Source organism: Amblyomma mixtum, chromosome 6 (assembly GCF_055824585.1).
Source record: "Amblyomma mixtum isolate Tamu chromosome 6, ASM5582458v1, whole genome shotgun sequence".
NCBI lineage: Eukaryota > Metazoa > Arthropoda > Arachnida > Ixodida > Ixodidae > Amblyomma > Amblyomma mixtum.
The window spans coordinates 126,565,659-126,583,826 of record NC_143017.1 but is presented as its reverse complement, the minus strand read 5'-3'; the positions used below and the strand labels follow the sequence as shown (position 1 = coordinate 126,583,826).

The window sequence follows — 18,168 nt, the reverse complement described above, 5'->3', positions numbered from 1 at the left end:
CCCCGGCCACCGATGAATTCTTCAGGAGGGAGGGACAAATCAGCCGTGTCCATCCCCGCTTTGTCGGACTGCTCAGGGGCAAGCGGGCGATGAGTTGGCGCCGCCGCCGCTCGCTGTCTCCTCCGATCCACGGGAGAGCGCAGTTCGGTACAAGCGCCGCTTTCAGAATTTTCGGCAAAGGGGATTAGCTGCTTTTGTTCACGGCGACGCAGTCTCCAGAGGCGCCCCCACACCAGCGTTCCTTGCGTCTTCTCCGGAAACCAGCGCCTTTGGTCAAGGCAGCCCGATGGCGCCTGCCTGGCTCGCCTGTCACCTCTGGCTGGGCCTCAAATCCCAACAGCGCCCATGTACTGTGCGATGTCAGTGCATGGTAAAGAGACCGTCCGTCCCTCATAGCCTGAGTCGTTTTGGGGCTCTGAACCTCATAAAAACACACAAAACAAATTTTCCGACCGGAGTGGCGAGTGTCCCTTCCCCTCGGAAGTCGCGCGGCGTTCCTTGCGTGTGCGCGCCTCTTTGTTTGTGCTTCGGTGTTTTTAGTGGCCGGTTGTCAACGAAGCTGAGAACAACCAAGACAGCGGACGAGAAAACGACGAGCGGCGAGTAGTGTGTGTGCAAATACTCGACTGTGCGGTTGCGCGAGCAAGATGGAGCGAGGTGTATGAAGCTGCGAGCGTGCATTTATCTTGTAAATAAGTTTTCGCTGCATACATAGTCATTTTTTGTTTTCAACGTACGCATTCAACCGTTTTTCCAATCAATGTGTATATATTTTTAACACTACCAACCCCGAGGAACTCCATAGCCAGCTTTGTCTCGCGCGGTCCCGAATGATGGATATTCGACGCTTCTTCAAGCGTCAGCGGTTGTCTGACGAAGCATTATCCAAATGCGCCCCTGCAGATTCTGGTGTGACATGTGACAACGGTGTAGCATTTGAACAGAGTGATGCAAGCTTTTATCACCGGACAGTAGCTGATGTCGTCGACTCCATGGAAGGGACTCTGTCAACAGTGAGTTCAGGTGATGCAGCAGGCCGAGATGATTCCATTTCTCCTTTCTTGGGATTCAAGTCCGGATTTGACCAGAGCGATGCTACCTTTCATCACCGGACAGTAGCCGGCGTCGTCGTCTCCATGGAAGGAACTCCACCAGCGAGCTCCGGTCACGCAGTAAGCCGAAACGATTCCCTTTCTCCTTGCTTGGGATCGAAGTCCGGAGACAACATCAAGAAAACAAATAACTTGCCTCAAGAATATGACTTAGGAGAGTTTCTAGGCAAAGCTAAACTCACTGGCATACCGGACTTTTTGAAGTTACGTCTTCTTACTAAGCCATGGTCGCCAAATGTCACATATGATTTTAAGAAGGATGTAACACCTGGAAAGAGGCCTTTTCGACATCAGTGGCTGGGAGATTACGCCCCCTGGCTTGCGTACTCAGCGACAGCGAAAGGCGCCTTTTGTCGTTTTTGCGTCATTTTTCCTCCGCGTGTTCACCGGGGTACTCAAGGTAGTTTTATCGTGCGCGCTTTCAGTAACTACAGAAAAATGCACGAGGCGTGCAGGGATCACGTAAAATCCCAATGGCACCAGGAGGCAATGACGGCCTCACAGAACTTTATGGATGTGATGAAAGGCAAGCAGCTACCCGTTGTACAGCAGCTGAACAGAGCACTGCACGCGCAAGTTGAAAGGAACCGTGAGAAACTATTTCCAATAGTTTCCACCATTGTCTTTTGCGCGACGCATGACTTGCCGATTCGCGGCAAGCAGTCCGATAGTGGAGTCTTCAATGATCTGCTTGACTTTCGTGTAGAAGCTGGAGATACTCTACTTCAGGAGCACTTCGCTTCTTCTGCTGGCAATGCCAAGTACACTTCTGTCCGCGTCCAGAACGAGATCATCACAATCTGTGGCGACATCCTGAGAGAGCAGATAGTTACCGAAACTAACAAAGCGTTTGCTTTTTCCGTTCTTGCTGACGAAACTGCAGATATTTCAGGAAAAGAGCAGATGTCTATAGGCGTTCGCTTTATTGACAAGGCGGAAGTCGAAGTGTGCGTTCGAGAGCAGTTTTTGGGATTTGTAGAGCTGGAGCAATTAAACTCCGCTTGCATCGCCGCGGCAATCTTGAAGCTTTTGACGAATGTCGGACTGATTCTTTCGAACCTCGTTGGACAGGGGTACGATGGATGCTCTACAATGGCTGGAAAAGAAGCTGGAGTGAACAAAATTATACAAAAACAGTTCCCGAAGGCACTATTTTTCCACTGTGCAAGTCACAAACTAAATCTCGTCATCAACGATTTGAACGACGTCTCTGAAATTCGAAACACAATTGGGATAATCAAACAAACCATAAACTTCTTCCGCGAGAGCGTGCTCCGGAGAAAATTGGTGCCCAACATTCCGATGCTGTGTGAGACAAGATGGTCTGCAAAGTACAAGTCTATTAGGATCTTCTCTCAGCATTACGTGGCCATAGTCGAAGCACTCGAGCAGCTCGCGTCCACGGAATCATGCTCGAACGCTGCAACTAGACAACGAGCTCACATCCTCTACTGCGCAACAACAAGCTCATCTTTCATCGTCTGCTTGCATATTGTAGCGAAGTACAGCGCTCGGCTCGAACCAGCTACGAACATTCTGCAAGGTGTATCCATGGACTTCCATTCTGTGCATGGCCACATCACTGAGCTACAACGTATTTTTCGCGGCCACCGGACAAACGCTGTAGAGGAGTTCTCTAACATCATGAATGCAGCAAGGGAGGCAGCCAATCACTTAAATGTGGTGATATCTGTACCAAGACAAGTCTCTCGTCAGGCCCACCGAGACAACTACGGGATTCAGTCGCCAGAGGAATACTACCGTGTGGCAATATATGTGCCGTACTTGGACTCCCTCACTGCTTCTTTAGCTCGGCGCTTTTCTGAAAGCAATGAGAGGAGCTTCAAACTTCTCCAGCTGCATCCATCAAAAATGAAGCACTTGAGCCGTGTTGAGTTCGCTGTTCTCGCCGAAGAACTCCAGTGCTTTTACGGCATCGACAACTTCAAGGAAGAGGCCATCTCTTGGTACGAGATGTGGTGCAACAAAACTGGGGACCCATCAGAAATAACTTACTGCGAGCTTCTACATCAGGCCAAGACATTCTTCCCTGGTGTTGCAAAAGCCATTGAGGTGGCTCTGGCTTTGCCAGTTACTACCTGTACGGTCGAACGCTCCTTCAGTACAATGAGGAGAGTGAAAACGTGGCTACGCTCAACGATGACAAACGACAGACTGGACGGCCTTTGTATGATGAGTGTGCACCGAGAGCGTGTAATGAAGCACAGAAATGAATTTATCACCAGTGTCATCACGCAATTCGCCCAGAAAAATCCGAGGCGTCTACAGTTTCTGTTCAAGGAAGACTGACTGAGTGACTGTCGTTGCGTGTTTGTGAACATATTGTGCTGTGTGCTGGTCATCAATCCGGGTGTGTCGAGAACCCGTATGCAGCAAGACTGAGCACTCTTCTCCACGAAGTGATAGTATCTTTTTGCATTTTTATTAATTTTAATTGTTTCTTCGTTGATAAACTCCAATGTATCTCTCCTAGCCTCGCTTTAATTTGCTGTTTGTAATTTTTCTTTCATGTGTGTATTTTACTTATTTATTTTATTTGTATATAAATAAATAAATTTACTCCGCAAATAGTGCCTTTTTGCTACGAACATACCCCCCCCCCCCCTCCGGCGCCAACAACCAATGGGGCCCCCCCCTGCAAAAAATTCTGCGGACGCCCTTGCTCACGTTGGCTGCCCGTTCGCTTCTGTGCTTGTTGGGGTGATGACATGCGGGGGATTCTTCTCCTCACGTTCTGCGCCCCTGTAAGCACGAAAACTTAGTTGCCGTTATGTGCGGCCAGTGCACACTTTTTCGTGGTCGGTCTACTCTATCTTCATCGCTGAGCGAACGGACGCACAAACACACGCCCGCACTCACATTTGCGAAAGCAGTCTCCCGCCGTGAGATGGCGGTATTCCTCGATATCCAGTGCTTGTTACTTCGCATCCCGCGGCCGAACTTTTGTTCGTGTCGAGTCGCCCCTTATACTCCGGCGAGGCTGCAGCGGCGAAAGCAGCATGCGCTTCTCCCTTCGTTCCCTGCTCCCTTTACTTTCCTGTAAGCCCCTCCGGGAGATCTCTGAGGACCTTGTCCCCGGCGCTTCCATTATGACGAGGCCGCTTCGTCGATGGCGGCGTAAGCACCGGTGGCTATGCTAGCCGCCCTATAGCCGGGCGCGACGCTCCGCGAATGTCACATAACGCGCCCGGCTCTCCCGAGCTTAGGCCGGGCGCGTATCTCGGGTTCTTCGCGGCGTCGCTGAAAGGATAGTTTCTGTGATTAACCTGAAAAGACCCTCCCGCGAGCGGCCCCTCACCCCCTTCACGCGCTCTAATCTCTGTCGATGAGGTGCGTTGCTCTCCGAGTTGCCTCCGTGAGCTTCCACGCTGTGTGTGCACTGCACAGTGGGAGCCAGAGTGACGCCGTTCTTTTTTCTTTGTGGGGCGGACGCTGCAGCGAATCGCTTTCTCCTTTCCCGTGCGTATTTCGGCGCCGAGGCTGAGACTCGCGCAGGTTTCGCACGTAGGTGGCGTTATCTTCGGCGAGCGCGCTGCCCGAACTTTCTGTCCCTCCGTCCTATGCCTCGGAGAAGGCTTTTCGCCGGCGGTGCTAGCTGCTTGGTCACCCGTCTCTTCTTCTTTCCTGCTTTTCCCTCTACTGTCTTTCTATTCTTTCTTTTTCGCCGTTTGCGACGATCGGACCCTCGGAGGCTTAATAGGAGCGTGGCTTTGCTGCTGCGTCCGTTGGTTTTATCCGATGCCGCCCGTGTCGTGCTCGTCCAAAGAAATGATCTCTCTCTTCTTTCGCAGGGCGCGTGGGGTTATCAAGCTAACGGGATGCGTTAGTTCCGTTCGTTCGCTTTCGGTGTCGACTTTTCGCCGCTGGCTATGTGCGTGTTGCTCGTATAACCCGTTATGGGCTGGTTATGCTGCGTCCAATTTCCAGTGGTCGCTGGCTTCTGGAGACGTTTGTCGGTAACGCGTTGGGAGGGGGTTTTGTTGTGCCTACCGAGAGTGTTGTGACCTCCGCTGGGAGCGGGGAGGATGGGACCTTATCCATATTCTTTGTGTAATATTTGGTATAGTTTGTTCATGACCCGCAGTCGTGTGCAGCCCATTCTGTTTTCTTCTTTCTTTCTTTTTTTTCTTTTTTTACTACTAGTGCATGAGTTCCAGATGCGACACGACAGAGCTCGCTCGCCGCGAGTACAGTGCAGATGCAGACACTTTTATGCAGTCATCATTTGGTGACCGATTCGCGTAGTATCTGTTTGCCAAGGTTTTTAGTGCAACTTGTCCCGGCTTTCATGTAATCGCTTAGCTCCATTTGAATACCAGCTTTCATTTTCTGCGTTGCTTTCTTGTGTGTAGGGCCGAATGTTGGGTCATACCTGTTCCTTTTTTGAGTTCGTCCATCATATTTCCATCCTTTGCGCTTGCAGGAAGATGTCGTGTACATTTTTTTTTTTTTTTAGTGAGCAGTAGGATGCGCATTTAAAAAAAGATTTCAGTAGTGGCAGAGCAGTGATATCATCGCCACCATCATAAGACTGCAAGGTACAGGTGCCTCTCCCATACCTCTCCAATTAACCCGGTCCTGTGCCAGCTGCAGCCGCCTTATCCCGCAGTCGTCCTGCTCTCATCCGCCTACCTCTCTGCCGCCCCCTGCTACGCTTGTCTTCACTTGGAATCCGTTCCGTTACCTTACGAAACCATCGGTTACTCTCCTTTCTCATTGCAAGCCCTGTCCATGCGCATTTCTTGATTTCAGCTTCGTTAACTCGCGTTTGTTCCCTCACCCGCTTTGTTCTCTTCCTCTCTCTGAACGTCACGCTAATCATTTTCCTTTCCGTAGCTCGCTGCGCTGTGCTCGATTTATTTTCAAGCCTTCTTATTAGCCGCGTGCCTATTTAGATACATCTTAGCCGATTCTGCAGTGGCATGTCGGAACTCACCATTGAGTGACCGGATGGCGCATTCCAACAGCAGTTTTCCCATTTCTTCTTTTTTTTTTCTCCAACACACAAACTCTCTTTGTGCGTGCTGAACGAGCGGCACGCGGCCAGCGGGATCTTTAAACTGGCGGCGCCATGCTCGCAGTAGCCACCACCGTTTGATGCCGAGGAAGACAGCAGCCTTCTGGATTCCATCGGGGCGCCTTCGAGGCAGCAGTTGGTCCGCTCTTGTGCGTGTGAGGTCGAGACCAGCTGGCCAGCTGCATAGCGGAGAGGCGGCATGCTGTGGTCTGCGGCCGCGAATGCTTCGTCGTCTTCCATCATGGGCGCAGATTGAGACGGATCACCCGCCACCCGGGCCATGGGTGCACGGGCTAGATCGCGCGGTGGGAAGGGCCATGCTACGGCGATCTCCCCTTCGCGTCGCCCCTCCCCTCTCCTTGTCCCGTACTTCGGTTCTCTTCTCTCTCTTTTTTTGTTTGCTTCGTTGTTATACATCTAAAATCAGCACAGGATCGGAGGTTAAGATATGTAGAGGCCCTTTTACTGTTATCAGAGTATTGGTGGCAACGAGAGAGAAGAAAGAGAAAGCGTCCTTTATTACGCGAGCTTCTTTTCCAAGATAGCGTGTTTGAGATTGGTTCAAATTGATTCAGATATCCTTCGCACTTCAGAGATATACTTATCTGGAGTTCACTGTCTGGAAGTTTGGGGTCACTCCCAGTTCTGCTTTCGTTCTGAGCGAGCGTCAACGGATTCGTGTTAAGTACAGGGTTTGTGGATACTTTCACGACTACTACATTATTGCATCTGGAGGGCTCCCCTGTTTAGTATATTCAAAATTATTTCACATGTCTAAAAAATTAATTTTTTCCTCGTTACTCAAAATTGTCTTCATTTCCTTTTTATTTAATTATTTTGTCTATAATTTTACTACTTTACATTTACGCTTCATACCTCTCTTTTACTTGCAATCGCCTATATGATTTTCCTTGGCATTTACCACTGTACCCTGGCTAGTCCCCCCGAGTGGGTTTGTGTGAGGGTCCTTCACCAACAATACGCCAACCGTAAGGACCACTGTGGGTTTCGCGACACTCTCCGTTCTGTGGACATTGTAGCTAGGAGTCAGAGGGGGGGGGGGGAGGGGGGGCAGCGGTTTCAGTAGTAATAACTTTTGTTGTCATAACGACGCAGCATAAATAGGTACAAAACTTTTGTAATGACCATCGCTTGAGTGTAGAGTGAAAAGCGCGCGCGTTTTAAGTTCACATGTATCCTCCTGCAGCCGTTTTGCTATTACTTCGTTAATGTCTGACCAGCGACTCTCGACGTAAAACTTGCATTGAAAATCGCGAAGTCCTTCTAACTAGTGTACTTCCATTGTGTACTCTGTTTAATACAAGGCCTTACTTGCGTATGCGTTTTCTAAACGAAGTCGACTATCGAGGTTGTCGCTTCCTTGCTGGGCCCTCCCTGACGCGTCGCGATAGCCGGTGGCCGCAGGCGGTCCTTGTTCGCAGGCTGAATACAACTCCTCCGTCCCAACGGCGTAGCTGTTTTGTAACGAGTTATTTCCGAATTTGAAGAGAAGCCATTAGGCGAGATATGAAAGGGCCCTTTCCACGGCGGCGCACGGTAAGTCGGGGTCTGAATAAACGATCTTCGAGTCGACCGCGCGTGGCAGCCGACCCGTACGCGCCTGGCTTCACGCTCTCCCCTCGGCGCGCCGTGCTCCATTTCCAATTTTTGCCGGCGCGATCTTCTTTCCGCCGCTAATGACAGAGGAGCACGAATGTTGGTCCTCCGCGCTGTTGTGTCTTCCGGGGCATTTACAAGTTTAATTGCGAGCACCCCGCTTTTTTTTTTCTCCATTACCTGTTTTGAATCCCCAGCGACTGTATTCTATTCGCGTGCGTGCGGAGGACGCGGCCTTGTAGATGGAGGTTGCGACTGTGCAACCGCTGCTGCGCTGGGGGCGGCTCCCGCATTTTATCGGACGTAGCCGGGACCTCTTTAGTCGACGCAGTCGAGCTCGTAGAGGGTGACCGAGAATCTGGAGAGTGCAAAGAGCACGCCTTCCTCGATAAATTTTGGGCGGCCTAGGAATGGCGCTGTACTTGTTTCGACTTGTTACAGCAAGGTTGAGTACCTTCGTGCATGCTTACAGGAAGGTTTGCGGAGACCATTTTTCAGATGGATGGAACGGACGTACTGCAAATTCTTCCATCGGATATATCATGTGCCTTATGCCTTGGAGGCTTGGTGTTGTTCCCATAGCCTTAATCCGTAATTCCTTCCATAATTCATTCCGATCTGCCGCCCTTGCCGTCCAGTGGAAGTATCTCCATGTGTAACTGCGAAACTATAGGTCCTATGAGGCGCTTGCAAATCATATGACTTATATGGCCAAAGCCGCATGACATAAGGGGACGAGTAGTCTGATTACTAGTCACGCAGAATTGCTTTTCCTTCTCGCCTCCCCTCCCTCCCCCTTTCTGTCTCTCGCTCTCTCTATTTCTCTTTCTCTCTCACACACACAATTTTATTGTCGAAAGATACCGCTTGTTTGCGGAGAACTCCAGTCGCCCACTCAGCCAGGTGCCCCGCGAACGCACAGCTGCGGCTTACAGCTCGGCAAAAACGGTGCCGCCTCGGCGTTTACTTAATATTCGGTCCGTAATGACTGGCGCGCTCGCAACCCGGGGTAGCTTTGTAGGCTGCACACAGCGATGCGCATCAAAAGGAGTCAGCTATGAATTCCTCATCTCATGATGCAACTGGATACGCCGCCGCGGCGCCCGTTCTGGCTGATTTTGATTAGGCAGATTAGAAGCGGGTCGTTTTCCCGGCGAATGGCTTTATGCTTATTCCCAGCAGTTGGCTTTAATGCCTCACTGCGTTGTTTTCCATCTCATCGCGGCGGTGCCCGCTAGCGCGAGCCGTGGGAACGTGCCCAGGCGTGTGCGACGTCCCTCTCTCTTTCGACGCTGCCTTCCGTCTACGCCAAGCGGCTGCCATTACGAGACTCCGTGGTGCTCGCTTTTATGCTCCGGGCTGTGCATTGTTACTGGTTTGGAGATTAGTTTGGAAAGACATAGCTAGATGTCCCATTTCCCTGTGCCGTTTAACCGATGGTGTTGTTCGGTTACGGCTCCTGGCTGGGAAGATAGATTCTATTGTCCGTTAATATGGCTGATGATGTTTTTTTTAAGGCATCGATCGCCCGCACGTGCATGTTTTCATTTTTTTTTTCATCTACACGGCTTGCATATGCCCTCATAAAGTCGGGCGGCATTGTTCGGCCTGCTGCTGTGAATTTTAACGTTATACTCTTCCTTCCTCCACCTTGTCCCTCTTGTTATCGGTTTCTGCATTCATCTTGCTTTTCGTTTCTTTGTGTGTGTGTGTGTGTGTGTGTGTGTGTGTGTGTGTGTGTGTGTGTGTGTGTGTGTGTGTGTGTGTGTGTGTGTGTGTGTGTGTGTGTGTGTGTGTGTGTGTGTGTGTGTGTGTGTGTGTGTGTGTGTGTGTGTGTGTGTGTGTGTGTGTGTGTGTGTGTGTGTGTGTGTGTGTGTGTGTGTGTGTGTGTGTGTGTGTGTGTGTGTGTGTGTGTGTGTGTGTGTGTGTGTGTGTGTGTGTGTGTGTGTGTGTGTGTGTGTGTGTGTGTGTGTGTGTGTGTGTGTGTGTGTGTGTGTGTGTGTGTGTGTGTGTGTGTGTGTGTGTGTGTGTGTGTGTGTGTGTGTGTGTGTGTGTGTGTGTGTGTGTGTGTGTGTGTGTGTGTGTGTGTGTGTGTGTGTGTGTGTGTGTGTGTGTGTGTGTGTGTGTGTGTGTCCGCAGGGCTAAAAAATTGTCTATGTGCGTGCTGTTCGATACAGGATAGACGAAGTTGGGCACTTGGGCATGCACACTGCCCAAGTGCTATGCGATGCATCCTTTCTTTTGTGGCTTCTGTAAAAAAAAAACCTGTCATGTATCTGGCTATGATGAGTTGAAGTGAAGTTTGTTACTGCGATTAAGATCTTGAAATTTTGTTCGTTGAAGCAGCTTTCCATAAACATTAGTGGAATTCTGCATTTAAACTGGGAAATATACTGCCATGATGGAGGTTAGGAAACGCATTCGTTACATTACTCCTCCTCCAGCCACAAAGTACGGTGCGGCCAGCCGTTGTGCTTATGTTCCGGATATTTTTCACAAACAGGGCTGCCGCGGTGGCTCAGGGGTTATAGTGCTTGGCTGCTGACCCGAAAGACGCAGGTTCGATCCCGGGTGCGGCGGTCACATTTCGATGGAGAGGAAATGTTAAAGGCCCGCGTACTCTGCGATGTTAGTGCGCGTTGAAGAACCCTATGTGGTCGAAACTCTCCGGCGCATATCACGTATTATTATACGGCGTCTATCATAGCCTGAGTGACTTCGGGACGTTAAGCCCCATAAACCACCACTATTTTTAACAAATTGCTGGTTGAGATCTTTTTTGTAACTTCTAAAAGGCATTCGGTATAAATTATTGAAGAATGAGTGACAGGCGAGTAATGACTTGTTCATAAGCTCATGGATGGCTATGTATGTCAATCACCATGTATATCATTAGGCATGATCATTCAAAGCATTTAAACGTTTATATTGGCCTGTTTCTCTTGTATTGCACTTCACGGCTACAGTTAAATACGATTGTTATTAACATATTATTATTGTAGTGGCACTAGTAGTAGTAGCAGCAGCAGCAGCGGTAGTGGTAGTAGTATATGCATTAGTAGTAGTAGCAGCAGTTGTGGCAGTAGTAGTAGAAGTAGTAGTAGTAGTAGTAGTAGTAGCAGTAGTAGTAGTAGTGGCAGTAGTAGTAGTAGTAGTAGTAGTAGTAGTAGTAGTAGTAGTAGTAGTAGTAGTAGTAGCAGCAGCAGCAGCAGCAGCAACAACAACAACAACAACAACAACAGCAAACGTTTATTGCTACCAATAATGCGATGTGATCTTCGTCACTTCGTACCTCTAGCGCAACGGTTGAGGAAGCATTCATGCCCAGTTTGGACACACTGTAGTCTTACATACAGTGCGGTAGCTGCCTTCGTATCCATTGTGGGTGAGCTCAAGATGAAACAAAACAAAAATGCTTTGTTTGCACGAGGAGCGCAGCTCCATAGAAGTTCGTTGGAACGGTGACCATTCTCTTGCCTAACCTCTGGCGCCTGCTTGCAGTAACTGGCCGCTAGCCATTTTGCAGGCATCGTTCATGGATTCCAAGTTGAGCATCGTGCTGCAATATATGCACGTGGTAGATGTGGTGAGCGTTCCTTAGGGGCATAGATATGAGCTTGCGGATTTCCGGAGGGGCGTTTTTGGGTTGCTGTTTGCTTTTTTTGTTGTTTCGCTTTGTTCTTCGGCGTTGATAAGCAAACTCACTGTGACTTCGCTGTCGTGTGTTCTGCGCCTTCTGCGACCGATGACGAAACACGTTCGTATTCGCGAGCTGCATGGGTGGAGTCTTTCGGTCCGCTCAAGCGTATGTATCAGGGGCTTTCCGTTGTAGAATAGATAAGTCTCGCAGTTTCCACATCGAGTCACGTGGACGTAGGCTGCACGAGTGAGCCTGCTATCGCGCAACCAAAAACTTGGGGCGCTCTTGCATCTGGGAGACTGATACAGTTGGGAGGAAAGGCGTGGAGAATTTTTTTTTTTCCCTTGTGTTCTAACAGAGGATTCGCGCTCAGTTAGCGAATAGATGCGCTCGGGCCGTATTGCAATGGCTGATCACGCTCCTTCTCTCAAAGGCAAGTAACTCTCTCAGATCGTTCGAGTTCTGATCATATCGTTAGTCCTCCCAGAACGCCTACTGTTAGTATAGTGAGCGACGGGCAGGTTCTAGCGAAATATTTTTTTTTCTTTAGGGAGGTCGTAAGCAGCTGCATCATTGCCTTGCGTCAGCCTAAATGGCTAAAACAGTTTTTCCCTTTTTCGCCTTAATTTGATACCGGAATCAAGCGCTTTGACGCTGTGCTTTTATCCCGTACATGCACGTGCGGGTTAGTGAGCTTAAAGCTGTGCACCAAAGATCAATCCGTGACATTCGTACGCATCATCTGCTCCATCAAAAGAGAGCACGTTACTTCGCCGCTGTCGCACAAGAAGCCACATGGCATTTTTATGTATGTTAATAGTTCATGCGCCGGATACATCTTGATAGGAAACAGCAAGGCGTTACGCCAAGAAATTGCACTGCTGTTTTAATCGTGCCTCACAAGTGCAAACGTGTTCTAGTCCGGTCACGACGGCTGATCATAATTCGCCACCATCAAAAAATGCGCGAGTCCTCAGTTTATGCCGACATGCCGGTACGGTAATGCTGAGAGGTCGTGGAAATGCCCATCCTTTCTCTATTTCTTTATTTTTTTTTTTGTTTCGTGTTCAGTGGGTCGGTGCTGAAAGTGTTTGAGTGTGTACGCAGCAGGCGCAGCATTTCGAAAAAAAAAAAACGTTGGATAGTGCTCAGAGAGAAAAAAGAGAAAGTATCGTAATTGATGTGCCGCTTAGGTCGTGGATGTGGCTGGACTGGCCGTTGCAAGGTGAACTTGCGCGAGAATCAGAGCGGGAAAGAGCATGACCCAGGGCGGAAATAACTCGGAAGATGTTCACCTGCAGACTTTGGCATGCACGATTCAGGTCGACATTATGCAAGCGCGACAGAGCAGGGCATCAAGCGGGCATTAGCGAAAGACTCGGATGCGGACCTTGGGCAAGCGGCGAAGGAAGAGTGAGTAAACCGGATGCTGTTTCCTTTGGCGATGCGTTATCAAGACTGCATGAATAAGAAAGAAAGAGAGAGAGTAGAAAAACGTCGAAAGGATTGCGATTATGCGTGCATTAAGTGCTGCACTTCATGCACGTTTACCACATTTGAGTAAAATCGCGCCACCGTGTAATCTTCCACGTGAGTCTTAGGAAGCCGGAATCGGAATCTAATGTCGAGAGATGTCAAGCAGATGAGGTCTATAAAGGGTCTTTATTCGAGCCCGTTTCCCACATTTCACTGCAGTGATTACATCGGCATATGTTCAGGAGCCACGCGGTGTTTCGTCGAAGTTCAGCCCGTTATCGAGGGCTTGCTGCTCTTACGCGATGATAACTGTCTGCTAAGAAGCAAACAGCGATAGCGAAACCTGTACGATATTGCGCATGCAGCGGTTAACCGGTAGCATTTTATTAGGCAGAAAGCGGACAAGGGGCGAAACCGTAAACGACTCCATTACATGTGAGGAGGTGGGGGGACTTATTCATGCCGTGGGGGAGGAACTCTTCGCCACTGTACTATGTTACGGGTCGTGCTATTCGACTCGTTACGCTTAACATACCGCCTCTTAGGCATTTTATCCAACGCTATTTCACAGTTCGATGTAGTAATTGCATCATTCTTCGTCGGCTCATTACCAGTAAATTCTTAACCAGGTCGTAACAAACTCTACGGGTTAAGCTTGGCTGGAGAACGAAGTTCCTAAAGGGCGCTGATGAAAACTCTGTCCAATTATTATTTCAGTAAAAATCAATTATCTCGCTCTTTCTGGTTATGCTGGTGTTTTTCCGGTAAATAAATACGCATTTATCTCCGTAAAATGTGGATTTAAAAAAAAAAATCTTCCCCTCAGCCGATTCAAACTAGCGACGTCGTTACCGAAAAGGGCCTCCGTTTTGAACTGAATGGCGGTGTCGTGTCGCCGCTGGGATCCGAGTCATAAATCGGTGTCGTCGCTCTCCTTTTACTTGCGAAATCGGCCGGTGGTAGTCACGACACCTGTATTTTGTGTGTTTCGTCTTATAACCGCTTCGTTATTGGTGAGAACGGTCTCATTGGGCTTCGAACGCGGTACCATATTGATACAGGCAAACTTGCATTTGTACGGCAACTTGCATAGAAATGGTGTAGCAAAAGGGAGGCAGTTTGTGCGTAGGGATTCGCAGACTCAAAGCTGTGGCACGAGAGGCGCCTTGTAGCGGTGAGTTGCGTCACTTCGAGGCTGGATGGCGCCACCTGTTCTTCGCTCGCCGCGTTCTTCGTATCATTTTTATGAATCATCGTGGAGCTGCGTGCCAGCTTCCCGGCGTACTCGGGGAATGCCGTTGTGACTTCTGCTGCGCGCCAACCTCGCCGCCTGGTCGGCGCGCCGTGTGCGTGGTTCAGCCGTAAATGCGCCATTCATTTTACGTGCGCGACTGTTCTCGTGAGCGTCCTTCTACTTTTTTTAGTTCACCCCCCCGTGTCCTCCGTGACAAATCGCCCACCAATTCGTTCGAGCAGTCTCGATGTCCCGTTCACCGAGATATTCTTTGCTCGTGAGGAGGCCTGTAAGCTGTAACTAACCTCCGACACTACTTACTTATTAAGCTTACTAATTCACGCACTGTTGACGTGACCGAAGCATCAGTTCGAATAAGCCGGTTGTTCGAATTAAGCGGGTTCGAATTGGCCAGGCTCCGCTCGTTTCATTCCCAGGCTAAGCTGGCGAGCACTGAATGCACTTGTCGCTTTTACTATGCGGGTGTCTTCACGACAGGAAATATTATCCACTGAAGCGATACCAAAATAATTTCTTTTTCCCCAGAAATTCCAAGATCTCGGTTGTGGTCTTTCAATTTCAAGCTGATTACACTGAATCAATGGTTTCTTCCTCTAAGTGCTCTCCGAGAGAAGTTTGCGGGACTTGTTTTTCTGCGTCTGCCCCCGCCCGAGCTGAAGAATAAAAACTCTGGTCGGAAAAAAAGATGCGCCGCTTTTTGCACGTATAACATAGGCTGTTGTTCGCAGCGTGCAGCAGTTTTTTCTTCATAAAAGTGCTCCCGGGCTGGACTGTGCTGTACAAGCCCCGCCTTCTCCAATTCATCGATGTCCAGCTTCGCACCTTTTAGAAGACTACAATACGGTGTTAACTGCGGCCGAACTCGTAGTTAAGTGCTTTTTTTTTTTTTTTTTGCGAGCGCAACCCTTCGACATGAAGGTCGTTGGAAGGCTTCGCTGCAGCCCACACATGCGGCATTAGTTTAAGGCCTTGGAACGGTTTTCTGAGTAAACGCTCTTTTTGTAAAGGTCACGTGTATAACTTCATCGCCAAGCTCCTGCTCAGCAATAGCCAGAAATTCTTGCTTCTTTCAGGACACCGGACTATAATAGTTACTTTGAATTCTATCCTTACCCGCGTCTCGGCGACTGATCAGGCAAAACAACTTTACTTCTGTGATGAATATTAGGCTCACTTCCTTCCTTTCTTTTTTTTTTTTTTTGCTTCTACATGCAAAGCAGCAGCTTGCTTCGTTTCGTAGAATGGTCCAAGCTTGTGTTTCAGAGCCCGGCTGCGTTGCGCTGTACGCAGTTTCGATGGCGGCCTTAGTACGTGCGTCTCATGGATGCAGGTGCTGCGTGGACCCGTTCTGCGAAGCGAATCTCCCTCCAGTTAATCACCCTGCCCTGTATTCTGTTTTATGTTCTTCTCTCCACTTCTCTTCGCTCATTACGTTCCCACGACGCATCGGGCCGACGGTGAGCACTGGCGGAGCTGGCAAGTCTCTCTTTTCGGCATGAAATTGCAAAATAGAACATCTGCGCTCCCCCCACTGCTTCTCGCGGCGCGCACAGCTGTGCGCTCTGTGGTTGCTATCCGCGGGGCGCATATATGCATGGCTGTGTGGCGAAGGCGAGCATGCATATGCGCTCTGCGGTACGCAACACGGTCGTCGTGTATGTTTCGTAGAATTGAATCGTAATCTCTCGCGGCCACCCGTTTTGTTGGCGGCGTATACTATCCCGGTCGTGTACAGGCGGTCAGAAACGACGGGGCTCTAATGGAAGCTGCGAGAAGGGCGAATAGGTATTTTGGTCTTTTGATGCAGAGAAACGCATTTTTGAATAAAGAGCGCTTACATCGTTATAGCTGATTGTAGGGTTAATTGGAGAGACATGGGAGAGGATTTTGACATGCAGGGGGCGTAGCCAGGCTGCTGCTGCTGATGATGATGACGTCATTATTAGCTCTTGCGGCATGCATGGTTGCCTATGTTGGAAGATAGTTGCTCTGAAGTAATGCAGACAGTTGAGCTAACTAGTTGGTACTGCATCTTAGGAAAAAGGACTGAACGTGTACATTTCTGCGTTTTGTGATTCAGCGCTGTCAGCGCTTTTACTGTCTCTTATTTCTTCGTCCTTCGTCTCTTTGCGCTGCTTATTTTTTCTTTTTTACGATAGTTACCCTCGTGGAGCTTGGAAGGTGAAGTGGTAGACAAAGAAGACGGCCTTGATTGAATACGTGGGTTTCTATGGTAGCTCCCATAAGCAGATGATGGGCGGAGTAAAGGCGCGGTATAATCCGTCACGTTGGGGGTTTTCGGGCACAACGGACGGAGCTAGAATGCAACTTTATCCAGGTTCTGACTTAAATGACGGCAAAGGTGAAGTATCAGTCGCTAGCGATCGTGCGGCATTCCTAATCGGTGAGAACGGACTTCTGCAGGACTTGCATCCTGCGTTTCGGGGGCGTATCTGCAAATTTATAATTATTTTTTGTCTTTTTTCTTTTTTTTTCTTAGATCAGTACTATCGGTTCCGCGCGAAATGGCGTCACCGATGTCTCTGGCGTACCTTTGTGCTTTTTTTTGCGCCTTGGCCGTTTTAGAGGTCTGCAGACTCCGCGAGAGAGAGAGAGCGCCGGCACACCCGCCCCCCGCTTTTATTTCTTTTATCTCACCCTAGGAAAAGGCAGTATAATCGCGCAAGGTTTGTGACACCGCGTTCGCGAGGGACGAGGATGTGGCCCCGTTTTATCTTTTGAACAATGCACGGCGGTCGCAGTCACGACCGCTGTCAACAGACCCACCCCCGACGGCCTTGCGACCTTAACGCATGTCCAAAACGGCCGAATTGCGTGTTCTGCAGCTCCCAAAGCCGCTGCTACCAGGGACGCAGAAAATGACGATGAAATCGTATGTGTAACTGCACACGCTTACATCCAGACCATTTTAACCAAATGTTATCGCTGGATATCGCGTGTTCAGCCCGAAACACGCCCGGAAAGTGTTCTAGACAAGCGTTTCGCCCTCTACACTACTTACTTGCGGCTGCTATCTTTGGTGCCCAGCATGTGGAGTATCGTAGCGACTGTTATTCACTCTTCCGGCATACCCCTTCGAATGTTTACTCTCAGCCATTCGGCGAACTCGTCAAAAATTCTCTTTGAGGAAGCTTGGCGTAAGCGCGTCGAAATCAGCTTTCCAGTTCCGAAGCAATGCCCCACCTCGGCGATCGCCTGCCCTCGCTCATATTTGCGAGCGCCATCCCTGGAAAGACGCGCGCTTTCTCGCCTCTTTTGGAGCGGGTGGCGAAGCTCCCACTTTGCATGTAACACTTGATCCGTGCCCCGCAATAGCGGACTAATGGTGGTGTCGATACAACGAGGCGTTTTTTTTTGGCCGGCTACATGTCGGGAGGAGATACGCTCCGGGCGTGCTGAAAGGCACGGCCAGCGAATTACGGCGCCCTTACGCGCTATAACGCGCTACAGCGCGCACATTCATCACGGGGCAGGAAAAAATAACAGCGATGCGAACGCATCTTGCGCGCGAGACGGGCGGGCGCTCTTGACTCTTGCACTTCGGGGCGCGTGAGACCCTTTCAGGCATGCGCTCCCGGTCGCTTCCCTTTCGAGCAGCCAGAGAACGAGGAAGCGAAAAAGAGAAAAGGAAAGAAGAGCAGGAGAGAAAGAAAGAAGTGGCGGCAAGGCGGGGCGGCGCCTGTCGCCGGCCTGTATGCGGTAATAAAGGAAGCGGCGGATGCGCATTGACGCCGCTGTCAGCGCCGCGTCTATTTGTTTACGTCGTGCCGTATTCACGTCCACGCCGGCACAAGCACTTGTTCCCTTTTTTTCTGTTTTTCTTTCGGGGATGCTTTCGAGGGCGAGCGGAGGGGCAGTGGAAGAGCTTTGGCGAGCGTAGGCGCGATCGCTACCCGCACTTCCCCTTGGGGAAGGGTGAGAGAGGAGCTCTGTGCGCGGTACATGCAAGGTGACCGATGAAAAATGATGGCTCGCGCGTGCATCGTTGTCGGGCCGAGCGGACACTCGC

At 49.9% G+C, this 18,168-nt stretch overlaps 1 protein-coding gene across 8 annotated transcripts in view; it reads left to right on the top strand.

Annotated features, from left to right (window-relative positions):
* The window catches only part of LOC149340314 (uncharacterized), a 628,908-nt gene that overhangs the window by 552,188 nt on the left and 58,552 nt on the right, over positions 1–18,168 (top strand). The gene's annotated exons all lie outside the window — the stretch shown is intronic.